Below are 12,816 nucleotides of genomic sequence, written 5' to 3'. Positions count from 1 at the left end.
GGTAAAATGATCACTTTTTATTACGCTCTTCATTACCTCGCTTATGTAGTCGAGGTTAAATATATTTCGCATCTAGGGTTAAATATGTTTTTTGTAGTAGTGTGTGTAGTATGGGGGTTCGCCCTCATAGTAAGACACGTGCATAATGCCATTATCCCTCCACTTGTTATGCAAACAGAGTCATACTACGACTTCTAAAAGAATAGGTAGTCAACAACCACCCTCAATCAAAGGTGAACAATTTACCATATTTTAGAGTTTCCTAAGTCTTATACCCAAGAGCCTCTATAAATACTTCTTCCCTAATGGGAGAAAAGGAGTATATATTAACTTAATCACATATCGCATAATACGCAAATCCTCTCATACCATCATAAACACCGTAAAACCACCATACAAGGTCTTTGAGTATCCCTTATCCTCGTAGGGATGTCACACATTTCTGTATTGTATTGGTCAAAAAGTACAGGAATGCATGGTATCTCTACGAGGGCAAATGGATACTCAGAGACCTTATGGGGTTTATAATATATATATATATATATATATATATATATATATATATATATATATATATATATATATATATATGTTGGATCACTAGTTTTGCAGAAAGTTGTGGTTTCATCTCTAATATTAGTGTTGAAATTCAAATCATCTCTCATGATCTTGATATTACTTGGAATCGTGATTTTAAAAATGTGATTTGTGAGTCTTATTCCAAATGATTATAAAATTTATTCAACTGGGTGTGTATTTTATCCATCCTTATGCGGTGGATTATATCCGACCTTCTATTCATAAGAAGCGACCTATTATTTTTTTTCCACACCTTAAGTACTAATTAACTTGTTAAATTGAGAGTTTCGTTTTCTTCGAGAAGTGAGATTGTTTTCTATTTTTCTCTCATTTTCAATTAATATAAAATTATATTAGAATTTAATTCTTAAAAGTTTAATTTTTATTGTTTCCTTTTTTTCTATTGAAGAAAAAATAATATTAATTAATAGTAAATGAATTCTTTTGTAAAATTGTAAAATTTAGATTTTTTTTTTCAAAATAACCACAATTTTCAAATTAAATTCCAAAATAACCATTTTTTTAAAATAAATTCCAAAATAACCACCTTTTAAAATAGATGCATCAGATGAACTGGCGCATCCATTCTCTATCATGAGGAGGTGTCAAGGTCTATGGCGCCTGCATTAGAAGCCTCGTGAGGAGGCGCCAATGCCTATGGCGCCTGCATATTGCCTCATGAGGAGGCCCTAATGCCTCTGGCACCTACATGTCTTGACATGTCAGGCGCCTAGCCTCTTAGTGCATGCATTTTCTATCTCATATGTATATATACATCGCCCCTCATCCATATTTTTCACACAATCTTACCCTACAACCATATTTTCTTTCATTCAACTTCACTCTCCTTTAAGTTTTTAAGTTTTAACCATGTCTGAATACATCCACAAGTGAAATGTCGATTTAATATTTTTCGTCGTTGCGTCTCCGATAAAGATTCGACTTTGGAATATAGATTCGTTTGAACGTCTTAATCGGACGTTGAACAGTTGGTTAGATGGAGAAATTGGGGGTGGTGAAAGGATTAGAAGAATCCAATGGCTTGTGTCCACGTTCAACCAAATAGAGAAGTGTCTGAATTGATGAATATTAAGACTGACCGAGACGTTCATAGGATGATGCATTACATGTTCAAAATTGTTTTAATGGTTGTAATTGTAACACCCCGATAAAATATGATAATTATTTAATTTAAGTTAATAGTATATTTATTAATTTAATTAAATAATTGGAATATTATTGGATTATTATTATTGGAATAATAAAGTTGGAATATATATAAAGAGTTCCATTTGGTAAAAAGGGTTTTTTTCACGTGAAAACCAGAGAAGCGACAGAAAGTGAGAAAAGGGCAAAGAGGAAGAGCAAGAGAACAAGGGTTGAAGAAGGGAAAAGCTTGAAGCTAAAGGATTTGCCGGATTAACTCAGGTAAGGGGGGTTTATCGTCGTTTAATGGGTATTATGGGTTAACATGTAATGGGTAGTAATAAGCCATTGAATTGACCCTAATTGGGATGAGGAATGCTGTAAATGGTGATGAATAAGTTATGTTAAAACTGTAATTGAATCTATATGTGGGTGAATCGTAAATTTCTGGACGTGTAGCTTTTTACGGAATTGAAATCGGAGGTCCGGAAGTCCTCCGACGGCGAAAAATGCGGGGGATTCTGCATTCTGTTCGTGTTAGCGCAGGAACAGCTTTCTGTCTTGCGTTAACCGGTTAACCCAGGGTGTTAACCGGTTAACACTGTTATGAATTATGAGAAATTACTGTCTGTCTTGCGTTAACCGGTTAACCCAGGGCGTTAACCGGTTAACACTGTTAAAATGTGCCAGGAAGCGTGTTCTGTTTTGCGTTAACCGGTTAACCCAGGGCGTTAACCGGTTAACACTGTTTGAAAAGTGAAAAATTGATATTTAAATATTGTGGACATATTTGATGATTGGCCTATATTGGTGTATGATATAGTAGGGATCATTTCCCGTTGTTTTGAGCAGTATAGGTATTAGTAGAGTGTGCTAATACTGTGATTTATTATTTGGCATGATATGAATATGATTCTGTGATAAATATGCTGATGATGTATGATGGTATGCATAATGCTGTGAATGTATCGGTTATGTATGCAATTGTGGATGGACGGTTTATGACTTAGAGTGTGAGCATATGTCCATTGTGGATTGTTGTTGATGTTGCATGCTAGGTGATTTAGCGTGCATAGTATGACCATTATGGTGGTAGCTAATTCCCATGGTGAGGAATTAGTGAGTGAGTTGTTGTGGATTGTTGTTGATGTTTGCATGCTAGGTGATTTAGCGTGCATAGCATAGCCCTTGGGGTGGTAGCTAATTCCCATGGTGAGGAATTAGTGAGTGAGTCACTAGGTCTCAAATGAGTGGGACTAGTGAGCTTGGTAGCCGTATCTGGGTTTGATCGGTGAGGTTGAACTATGTGTTCACGAATAGTCGGTACCGCATGCATGGAGTCTCATTGCATAATGTATGTATGGCGTATAATATGAATGGATGTATTCCAATATTATACGTGTGTTTTGTGTTGGGTTGAGTATGATTATGATTTTGAGTTGATGTTGTCGTTGTTGAATGTGTGATCTGATTTGGGTGATGAAATGTGTTAAATTACTTAGCATTACATGATATTTTATAATGCTTATTATATCGATTGAGGAACTCACCCTTACAACTATGTTTCAGGTAACGAGCAGTGATTGAGTAGAAGCTAGTGCTTGGAGTCTAGTGTAGTTCCTTAGTGGGTCATGCTCTGGTAGATGTAACATCGGGACGGGATGTTTTACTTTGTTTTCATTTTGGTTGTTGAACAACTTTACATGTAATGTGTTACATGGTTTGCATGATTGATTTGATTTCTATCCGCTGCGAATTGTGCAATGTTTTATTTTGATTAATAAATGAGCATGACAAGTTATTATGGTGAACGGTGTGAAGTGTCAAGTGTGACACCCTTAAATTGCATATCTACTCTGATTTATATTTTGTCGAATTAATTGATTATTGGGGTATTTTAGAAGGGTGTTACATTAGTGGTATCAGAGCCTGGTCGGTCGAGTCGAGTCGTAATTATTCTGTTTCCCTGTATGTGATAGGTGTTGTGTAACCCTATCAGTACTTATTGTTTTAGCTTGTTGGGTTTTCAGAATAGAGATGGCTGGAAGAGGTAGAGACGATGCTGCGATTGCTGAGGCTCTGGGTATGCTAGCTGGAGTACTTGGAGGGAATCCGAATGTTGTGGGACTGGGAGCTGCTCGTCAACTGAGTGAGTTCCAGAAGAATAATCCTCCAATGTTCAAGGGAGCATACGATCCAGATGGTGCTGAGAAGTGGTTGAAGGAGATCGAGAGGATCTTCCGAGTGACTGAGTGTGCCGATAACCAGAAGGTCAGGTTCGGTACGCATATGCTGTCAGAGGAAGCAGATGATTGGTGGGTTGCTGCCCGTAATGAGTTGGAAGCTGCTGGGGGTGCTGAGATCACTTGGGCGGTGTTCAGAGAGAGATTCCTGAGGAAGTACTTTCCAGAGGATGTCAGAGGAAAGAAAGAGATAGAGTTCTTAGAATTGAAGCAGGGCAACCGGTCTGTTACTGAGTATGCTGCTAAGTTCACAGAGCTGTCGAAGTATTACACTCCCTATGATGAGGCTACTGGGGAATTTTCAAAATGTGTGAAGTTTGAGAACGGGTTGCGTCCCGAGATCAAGCAGGCTATTGGGTATCAGCGGATCAGAGTGTTTTCTGACCTGGTTGACTGTTGCAGGATCTTTGAACAGGATACCAAGGCCAGAGCGGAGAGCTATCAGCAGAGGGTTGATAGGAAAGGCAAGAATCAGAATGATCGTGGGAAACCGTATGTAGCTGGCAAAGGTTTCCAGAGACAGAGTGGGATGAAGAGACCTAGTGGGGGAGACTCCAGTGCCCCTGCTAAGTGTTACAGATGTGGTCAGGCTGGACATCGTATCCATGAGTGTACCAGTACAGAGAAGAAGTGTTTCAAGTGTGGCAAAGGTGGTCACTTGGCTGCAGAGTGCCGGTTGAAGACTATGACTTGTTTCAACTGTGGAGAGGTGGGTCATATCAGTCCACAGTGTCCTAAGCCTAAGAAAGAGAACCAGTCGGGAGGCAAGGTCTTTGCTTTATCGGGTTCTGAGACTTCTGCAGATGATCGTTTGATCCGAGGTACGTGTTATATTAATGGCTTTACTCTTGTAGCTATTATTGACACAGGTGCGACTCATTCCTTTATATCTTTGGATTGTGCTGTGAAACTTAAATTAGAGATATCTGAGATGCATGGGAGTATGGTGATTGATACTCCTGCGAAGGGTTCAGTGACTACTACTTCAGTTTGTTTAAATTGTCCTTTGAGTATTTTTGGTAGAGACTTTGGGATGGACCTCGTGTGTCTTCCACTAGTGCAGATTGATGTTATCCTGGGTATGAACTGGTTGGTGTTTAACCGAGTTTATATCAACTGTTTTGATAAGACTGTGATCTTTCCTGAGATTGAGGAAGGAAAGAGTTTGTTTCTATCAGCAAGGCAAGTGAATGAGGCAGTAGCAGATGGGGCAGAGTTGTTTATGCTGTTAGCGACTTTGGAGGCTAAAGATAAACTGGCGATTTGCGATCTAGCCGTGGTGTGTGATTTTCCTGATGTGTTTCCTGAAGAAGTGAATGAATTACCGCCAGAGCGTGAAGTTGAGTTCTCGATTGATTTGGTACCTGGTACTGGGCCGATATCGATGGCTCAGTACCGTATGTCTACTGTTGAGTTAACTGAATTGAAGAGTCAGTTGGAAGATCTGTTGGATAAGAAATTTATTCGTCCGAGTGTGTCACCGTGGGGCGCACCAGTGTTATTGATTAAGAAGAAAGAAGGTACTATGAGGTTGTGTGTGGACTACAGGCAACTGAATAAAGTGACGATCAAGAATCGGTATCCTTTGCCGAGGATTGATGATTTGATGGATCAGTTGGTTGGTGCGAGTGTGTTCAGCAAAATAGATTTGAGATTGGGGTATCATCAGATACGTGTGAAAACTGAGGATATTCAGAAGACTGCTTTCAGAACAAGGTATGGACATTATGAGTATTCTGTAATGCCTTTTGGTGTGACTAATGCGCCTGGGGTATTTATGGAGTATATGAATAGGATTTTCCATCCGTACCTAGACAAGTTTGTTGTGGTGTTTATTGACGATATTTTGGTGTATTCGAAATCTGAAGAAGAGCATGCTGAACATTTGAGAGTGGTTTTAGGAGTTCTACGAGAAAAGAAGTTATTTGCTAAACTGTCTAAGTGTGAATTTTGGTTAGAAGAGGTTAGTTTTCTTGGTCATGTGGTTTCAAGAGGTGGTATTGCTGTTGATCCTTCTAAGATAGAAGCGGTATCTAAGTGGGAAGCTCCGAAGTCAGTTTCGGAGATAAGGAGTTTTCTTGGACTTGCAGGTTATTATAGGAAATTCATTGAGGGATTTTCTAAGTTGGCGTTACCGTTGATGATGTTGACTAGAAAGGGGCAAGCGTTTGTTTGGGACTCAAAGTGTGAAGAAGGTTTCCAAGAGTTAAAGAGGAGGTTAACTACTGCTCCTATTCTGATATTACCAAGTCCATCGGAACCATTTGAGGTTTACTGTGATGCTTCATTGTTGGGTTTGGGTGGTGTTTTGATGCAGAATAAGCAGGTTGTAGCTTATGCTTCGAGACAACTGAAGGTTCATGAGAGGAACTATCCGACACACGATTTAGAGTTGGCAGCTGTGGTATTTGTTCTGAAGTTATGGAGGCATTACTTGTACGGGTCAAGATTTGAGGTTTTCAGTGACCATAAAAGTTTAAAGTATCTGTTTGATCAGAAAGAGCTGAATATGAGACAGAGGAGATGGTTAGAGTTTCTGAAGGATTATGACTTTGGTTTGAATTACCATCCGGGTAAAGTAAACGTAGTGGCTGATGCATTGAGTCGGAAATCATTGCATATGTCTATGTTAATGGTTAAGGAATTGGATTTAATTGAGCAGTTTAAAGACTTGAGTTTGGTGTGTGAGAGTACTCACAATAGTGTTAAATTGGGAATGTTGAAGTTAACGAGTGGTATTCTGGATGAGATTAGAGAGGGTCAGAAATCCGATGTGCTTTTGGTTGATAAGTTGACTCTAGTGAATCAAGGTCAAGGTGGTGAATTCAGAGTTGATGAGAATGGTGTTTTGAAATTTGGTAATCGGGTGTGTATTCCGGATGTTACCGAACTTAAGAAGAGTATTCTTGAGGAAGGACATCGTAGTGGCCTGAGTATTCATCCTGGGGCTACGAAGATGTATCATGATTTGAAAAAGTTATTTTGGTGGCCGGGAATGAAAAGAGAAATTGCGAGTTTTGTTTATTCTTGTTTGACTTGTCAGAAGTCAAAGATTGAGCATCAGAAGCCGTCTGGGCTAATGCAACCGTTGGCTATTCCAGAGTGGAAGTGGGATAGTATCAGTATGGATTTTGTTTCTGGTTTACCGAGGACAATTAAGAATTTTGAAGCTATTTGGGTGATTGTTAACAGATTGACAAAATCGGCTCATTTCATTCCGATCAGAATGGATTATCCGTTAGAGAGATTAACTGAGTTGTATATTGAGAAAATTGTAAGTTTGCATGGTATTCCGTCGAGTATTGTTTCGGACAGAGATCCTAGATTTACATCGAAGTTCTGGGAAGGTTTGCAGAGGGCTTTGGGAACTAAGCTGAGATTGAGTTCCGCATACCATCCGCAGACTGATGGTCAGATTGAGAGGACGATTCAGTCACTGGAGGATCTTTTGAGGGCTTGTGTTTTGGAAAAGGGAGGTTCTTGGGATTGTTATTTACCTTTGATTGAGTTTACCTACAACAATAGTTTTCATTCGAGCATTGGTATGGCACCGTTTGAAGCTTTGTATGGTAGGAGATGTCGGACACCTTTATGTTGGTATGAGTCCGGTGAGAGTGCTGTGGTTGGACCGGAGATCGTTCAACAAACTACGGAAAAGATTAAGATGATTCAGGAGAAGATGAGGATTGCTCAGAGTCGTCAGAAGAGTTATCACGACAAGAGGAGGAAGTCACTTGAGTTTCAAGAGGGAGATCATGTGTTTCTTCGTGTTACTCCGATAACTGGGGTTGGTCGAGCTTTGAAGTCGAAGAAGTTGACACCTCGATTTATTGGTCCTTATCAGATTTTGGAGAGGATAGGGGAGGTAGCTTATCGTATCGCTTTACCGCCGTCACTTGCGAATTTGCATGAGGTTTTTCATGTGTCTCAGTTGAGGAGGTACATTCCTGATCTGTCGCATGTGGTCAAAGTAGATGATGTACAGGTGAGAGATAACCTGACTGTTGAAACATCACCTATGAGGATCGAGGATCGAGAGTTGAAGCAGTTGCGGGGTAAAGAGATTGCTTTGGTAAAGGTAGCTTGGGGAGGACCAGCAGGTGGCAATGTGACTTGGGAACTTGAGAATCAGATGAAGGAGTCTTATCCAGAGTTATTCGCTTGAGGTATGTTTTCGAGGACGAAAACTCTTTTAGTGGGGGAGAGTTGTAACACCCCGATAAAATATGATAATTATTTAATTTAAGTTAATTGTATATTTATTAATTTAATTAAATAATTGGAATATTATTGGATTATTATTATTGGAATAATAAAGTTGGAATATATATAAAGAGTTCCATTTGGTAAAAAGGGTTTTTTTCACGTGAAAACCAGAGAAGCGACAGAAAGTGAGAAAAGGACAAAGAGGAAGAGCAAGAGAACAAGGGTTGAAGAAGGGAAAAGCTTGAAGCTAAAGGATTTGCCGGATTAACTCAGGTAAGGGGGGTTTATCGTCGTTTAATGGGTATTATGGGTTAACATGTAATGGGTAGTAATAAGCCATTGAATTGACCCTAATTGGGATGAGGAATGCTGTAAATGGTGATGAATAAGTTATGTTAAAACTGTAATTGAATCTATATGTGGGTGAATCGTAAATTTCTGGACGTGTAGCTTTTTACGGAATTGAAATCGGAGGTCCGGAAGTCCTCCGACGGCGAAAAATGCGGGGGATTCTGCATTCTGTTCGTGTTAGCGCAGGAACAGCTTTCTGTCTTGCGTTAACCGGTTAACCCAGGGTGTTAACCGGTTAACACTGTTATGAATTATGAGAAATTGCTGTCTGTCTTGCGTTAACCGGTTAACCCAGGGCGTTAACCGGTTAACACTGTTAAAATGTGCCAGGAAGCGTGTTCTGTTTTGCGTTAACCGGTTAACCCAGGGCGTTAACCGGTTAACACTGTTTGAAAAGTGAAAAATTGATATTTAAATATTGTGGACATATTTGATGATTGGCCTATATTGGTGTATGATATAGTAGGGATCATTTCCCGTTGTTTTGAGCAGTATAGGTATTAGTAGAGTGTGCTAATACTGTGATTTATTATTTGGCATGATATGAATATGATTCTGTGATAAATATGCTGATGATGTATGATGGTATGCATAATGCTGTGAATGTATCGGTTATGTATGCAATTGTGGATGGACGGTTTATGACTTAGAGTGTGAGCATATGTCCATTGTGGATTGTTGTTGATGTTGCATGCTAGGTGATTTAGCGTGCATAGTATGGCCATTATGGTGGTAGCTAATTCCCATGGTGAGGAATTAGTGAGTGAGTTGTTGTGGATTGTTGTTGATGTTTGCATGCTAGGTGATTTAGCGTGCATAGCATAGCCCTTGGGGTGGTAGCTAATTCCCATGGTGAGGAATTAGTGAGTGAGTCACTAGGTCTCAAATGAGTGGGACTAGTGAGCTTGGTAGCCGTATCTGGGTTTGATCGGTGAGGTTGAACTATGTGTTCACGAATAGTCGGTACCGCATGCATGGAGTCTCATTGCATAATGTATGTATGGCGTATAATATGAATGGATGTATTCCAATATTATACGTGTGTTTTGTGTTGGGTTGAGTATGATTATGATTTTGAGTTGATGTTTTCGTTGCTGAATGTGTGATCTGATTTGGGTGATGAAATGTGTTAAATTACTTAGCATTACATGATATTTTATAATGCTTATTATATCGATTGAGGAACTCACCCTTACAACTATGTTTCAGGTAACGAGCAGTGATTGAGTAGAAGCTAGTGCTTGGAGTCTAGTGTAGTTCCTTAGTGGGTCATGCTCTGGTAGATGTAACATCGGGACGGGATGTTTTACTTTGTTTTCATTTTGGTTGTTGAACAACTTTACATGTAATGTGTTACATGGTTTGCATGATTGATTTGATTTCTATCCGCTGCGAATTGTGCAATGTTTTATTTTGATTAATAAATGAGCATGACAAGTTATTATGGTGAACGGTGTGAAGTGTCAAGTGTGACACCCTTAAATTGCATATCTACTCTGATTTATATTTTGTCGAATTAATTGATTATTGGGGTATTTTAGAAGGGTGTTACAGTAATCGCTTAGTTATTGTATTGTAGTTATTTTAATTGTTTGTGTTGTTGTTTATGTAATGATATTTCCTCACAAACTTATAATATGAAATAAATTTAGTTTTTCATATATTGCAACAGAGGTACATTTGAATTTATCTAGTTGTGTTCGTTCCAACACTAGGACAGCTAGTACGATTATGATCTGGCTGACGGCATGAACTGCATAATCTAACCATTTTGCTCGCTGTATCCATTTCGGTTCGAATCTGGGTGTTGTTTGGGCGACCCTTTTTCTTCCTTTGCATAACTTCGTTGTGCCAGACGATGTCCCCTTGATATTCTGGCCAATAATCCTCTTTTTCCACTACGGAAAAACTAATTTTATAAATAATTGATAGGCTGGTGACTTTGTAAACATCAGATAGCAAGTAGGATGGATCCCTTCGAACCTTTGAGCATGCCGCAATGACATGGGAGCAGGGCGTACGAAAGGCTTGGAACTTTCCGCTGTCGCACCAACCTCTATCTAGTTTGACTCTGTATTGTCCCATCAACATGCCCTCATTATGATCCATGGACTCGGCAACACTATACCAACCTTTAGTGCGGTCAAACATTGTAACCACATGTGTGTTTTCTTTGGAAGCTTCATGTCTAATGAATTTCATTGAAACATCACTGAATAACTGCCCAAATTGCAACACTGAATTGGACCCATGGGTCCAATCTCCCAAGAATCGATCCTCTTCCAATACGAAGCTGACAACCTAAAAAAGTAGTGCTTATTCGGACAATAAATTTTGTACCTTAATGCGTTAGTTCTATCAACTTTGAAATCAGCTGATAGTTCCATGTGAAAATTTTTAATGGCTTTTACACAATCCTCTTTTGTGTGAAATGTGACTCCTTCTTTCAAAGATCCTTGCATTTGCACATAAGGATTATACCATATATCTGATGAAGGTTCATCGAAACTCAAGTTCAACCTTGTCATGTGTTGAGGTGGACAATATACATAACTAGTTGGTACTGGCTCCTCTTCCTCATCAGCATTCACTATTGAATAAACCAAGATCTCAGTTTCTTCTTCTTCATCATTTGGAACATTCACCTCAGCTTGTTCGTCATCGGTTTCACAAAACACTTGTGACTGATCAATGAACTGAGACACTTGTTGTTGTTGTGGTAATAAATACAACTTTATATCGTTGTACCCAGATTGTTCGTGACTGACAAACATATGCTAAACATCGTCATCATCTTGAATCTTCTTCTGATAAAACTTCATCTAGTTTTCTGCAAACCAAACCGGGTTTTTATAGATGATTTGGCCCACATGACTAGACTGTAATTTCTTTTCTATTCTTTGTTTCAAATGTTAAAAATTTGATCGTCGGTTTATTATAAACTGAGTTACCTCTGTGTTGCGAAAACAAAAACCGAATAATTTATGCTCAAATATTTCACCTTCGATATGGGCATTGATCATGTAATGTTGTGAGGAAGACATTTTTGAAAATCTAACTTTAGTATTTCTTTTGATCTGTATGGGTAATGAAATTGAATGCATTAATATGTCATTTTGATGCACTTAAATAGCGTAAATGTTGAATGCATTGATCACACAATTCATTTGCACAAACTTGATCATGCAGAGAAAAGAATGCATGCAAAGACAAAAATACACAATGCATGCATCTGGTAGAATCTCTGCACAAAGCATGCATCTGCACACAAGAGAATATTTGTCCTAATAGTCCAAACAAGAGCTCATTACCTAGGCGCATAAAGCAACATTGGCGCTAAGACAATGGGCACATCTTCCTTAAAAAGTTACCTAGGCGCAATGCCTATGGCGTCTCTTCCTTTCATGTGAAAAGTCACATGCAGGCGCCAAGAGCATGGACGCCTCTTCCTTGCATGTGACTAGGGATGGGAATTTGACTAATCTCAAATGGGCACCCACAAATTTACCCACAACGGGAGGGTAAAAACCTGCAAAAATGGGTACGGGCATAAGCTCGGGTAATTACCCACAAAAGTAAGCGGGCATGGGCACCTTGGTACCCACCCCGCCCCATACCCGCACACTATATATTTATGTATTTTTATTTCTAATATATATTTTTATTTATATTATTATATAAAAGTATATGTCTATCAATTATAAAACGTATATCAATGTTAAACCATTGCGTATTTAATATAAGTGTTCGTTTATTTCAAGAATAAATTGTTTGAAAACTTTTTAATGTTTTTAAAAACTTAAAATTATATGATATTTTATAATTGATTTATTTATTTATAATATGAGTGCGGGTCACGGGTACGGGTACGGGTATGGGTACTTATATACCCATAGGACACGAGTACGAGTGCTAATTTCGGCATCCAAGCGGGTATGGACTCGGACACGAAGATTTTTTTAAATCGCGGGTATGGGGATGGGTACTAGAGTACCCTGCCCAAACCCTAACAATTGTCATCCCTACATGTGACAACTCACATGCATGCGCCTAAGGCTAAGGCTACTTTATACCTTTTAATTAATTATACTTTATATTAATTAATTATACTTTACCATTTAATTAATTATACTTTATATTACAAATAACTGTAAATAATATTTTTCAATTTTTTTTATCTAGGTGGTCAGTAAGGGGGATGAGCTACAATAGGTGTCTGAAACACGCATAGTAGTCTATTGCAATCTATTGGACCACATTGGAGCAGAGATGTAATACTCCTACACAACTC

The sequence above is a fragment of the Lathyrus oleraceus genome, chromosome 5 (genome assembly GCF_024323335.1).
Source record: "Lathyrus oleraceus cultivar Zhongwan6 chromosome 5, CAAS_Psat_ZW6_1.0, whole genome shotgun sequence".
NCBI classification, from domain to species: Eukaryota; Viridiplantae; Streptophyta; class Magnoliopsida; order Fabales; family Fabaceae; genus Lathyrus; species Lathyrus oleraceus.
Note: the sequence above shows the minus strand (reverse complement) of the source record.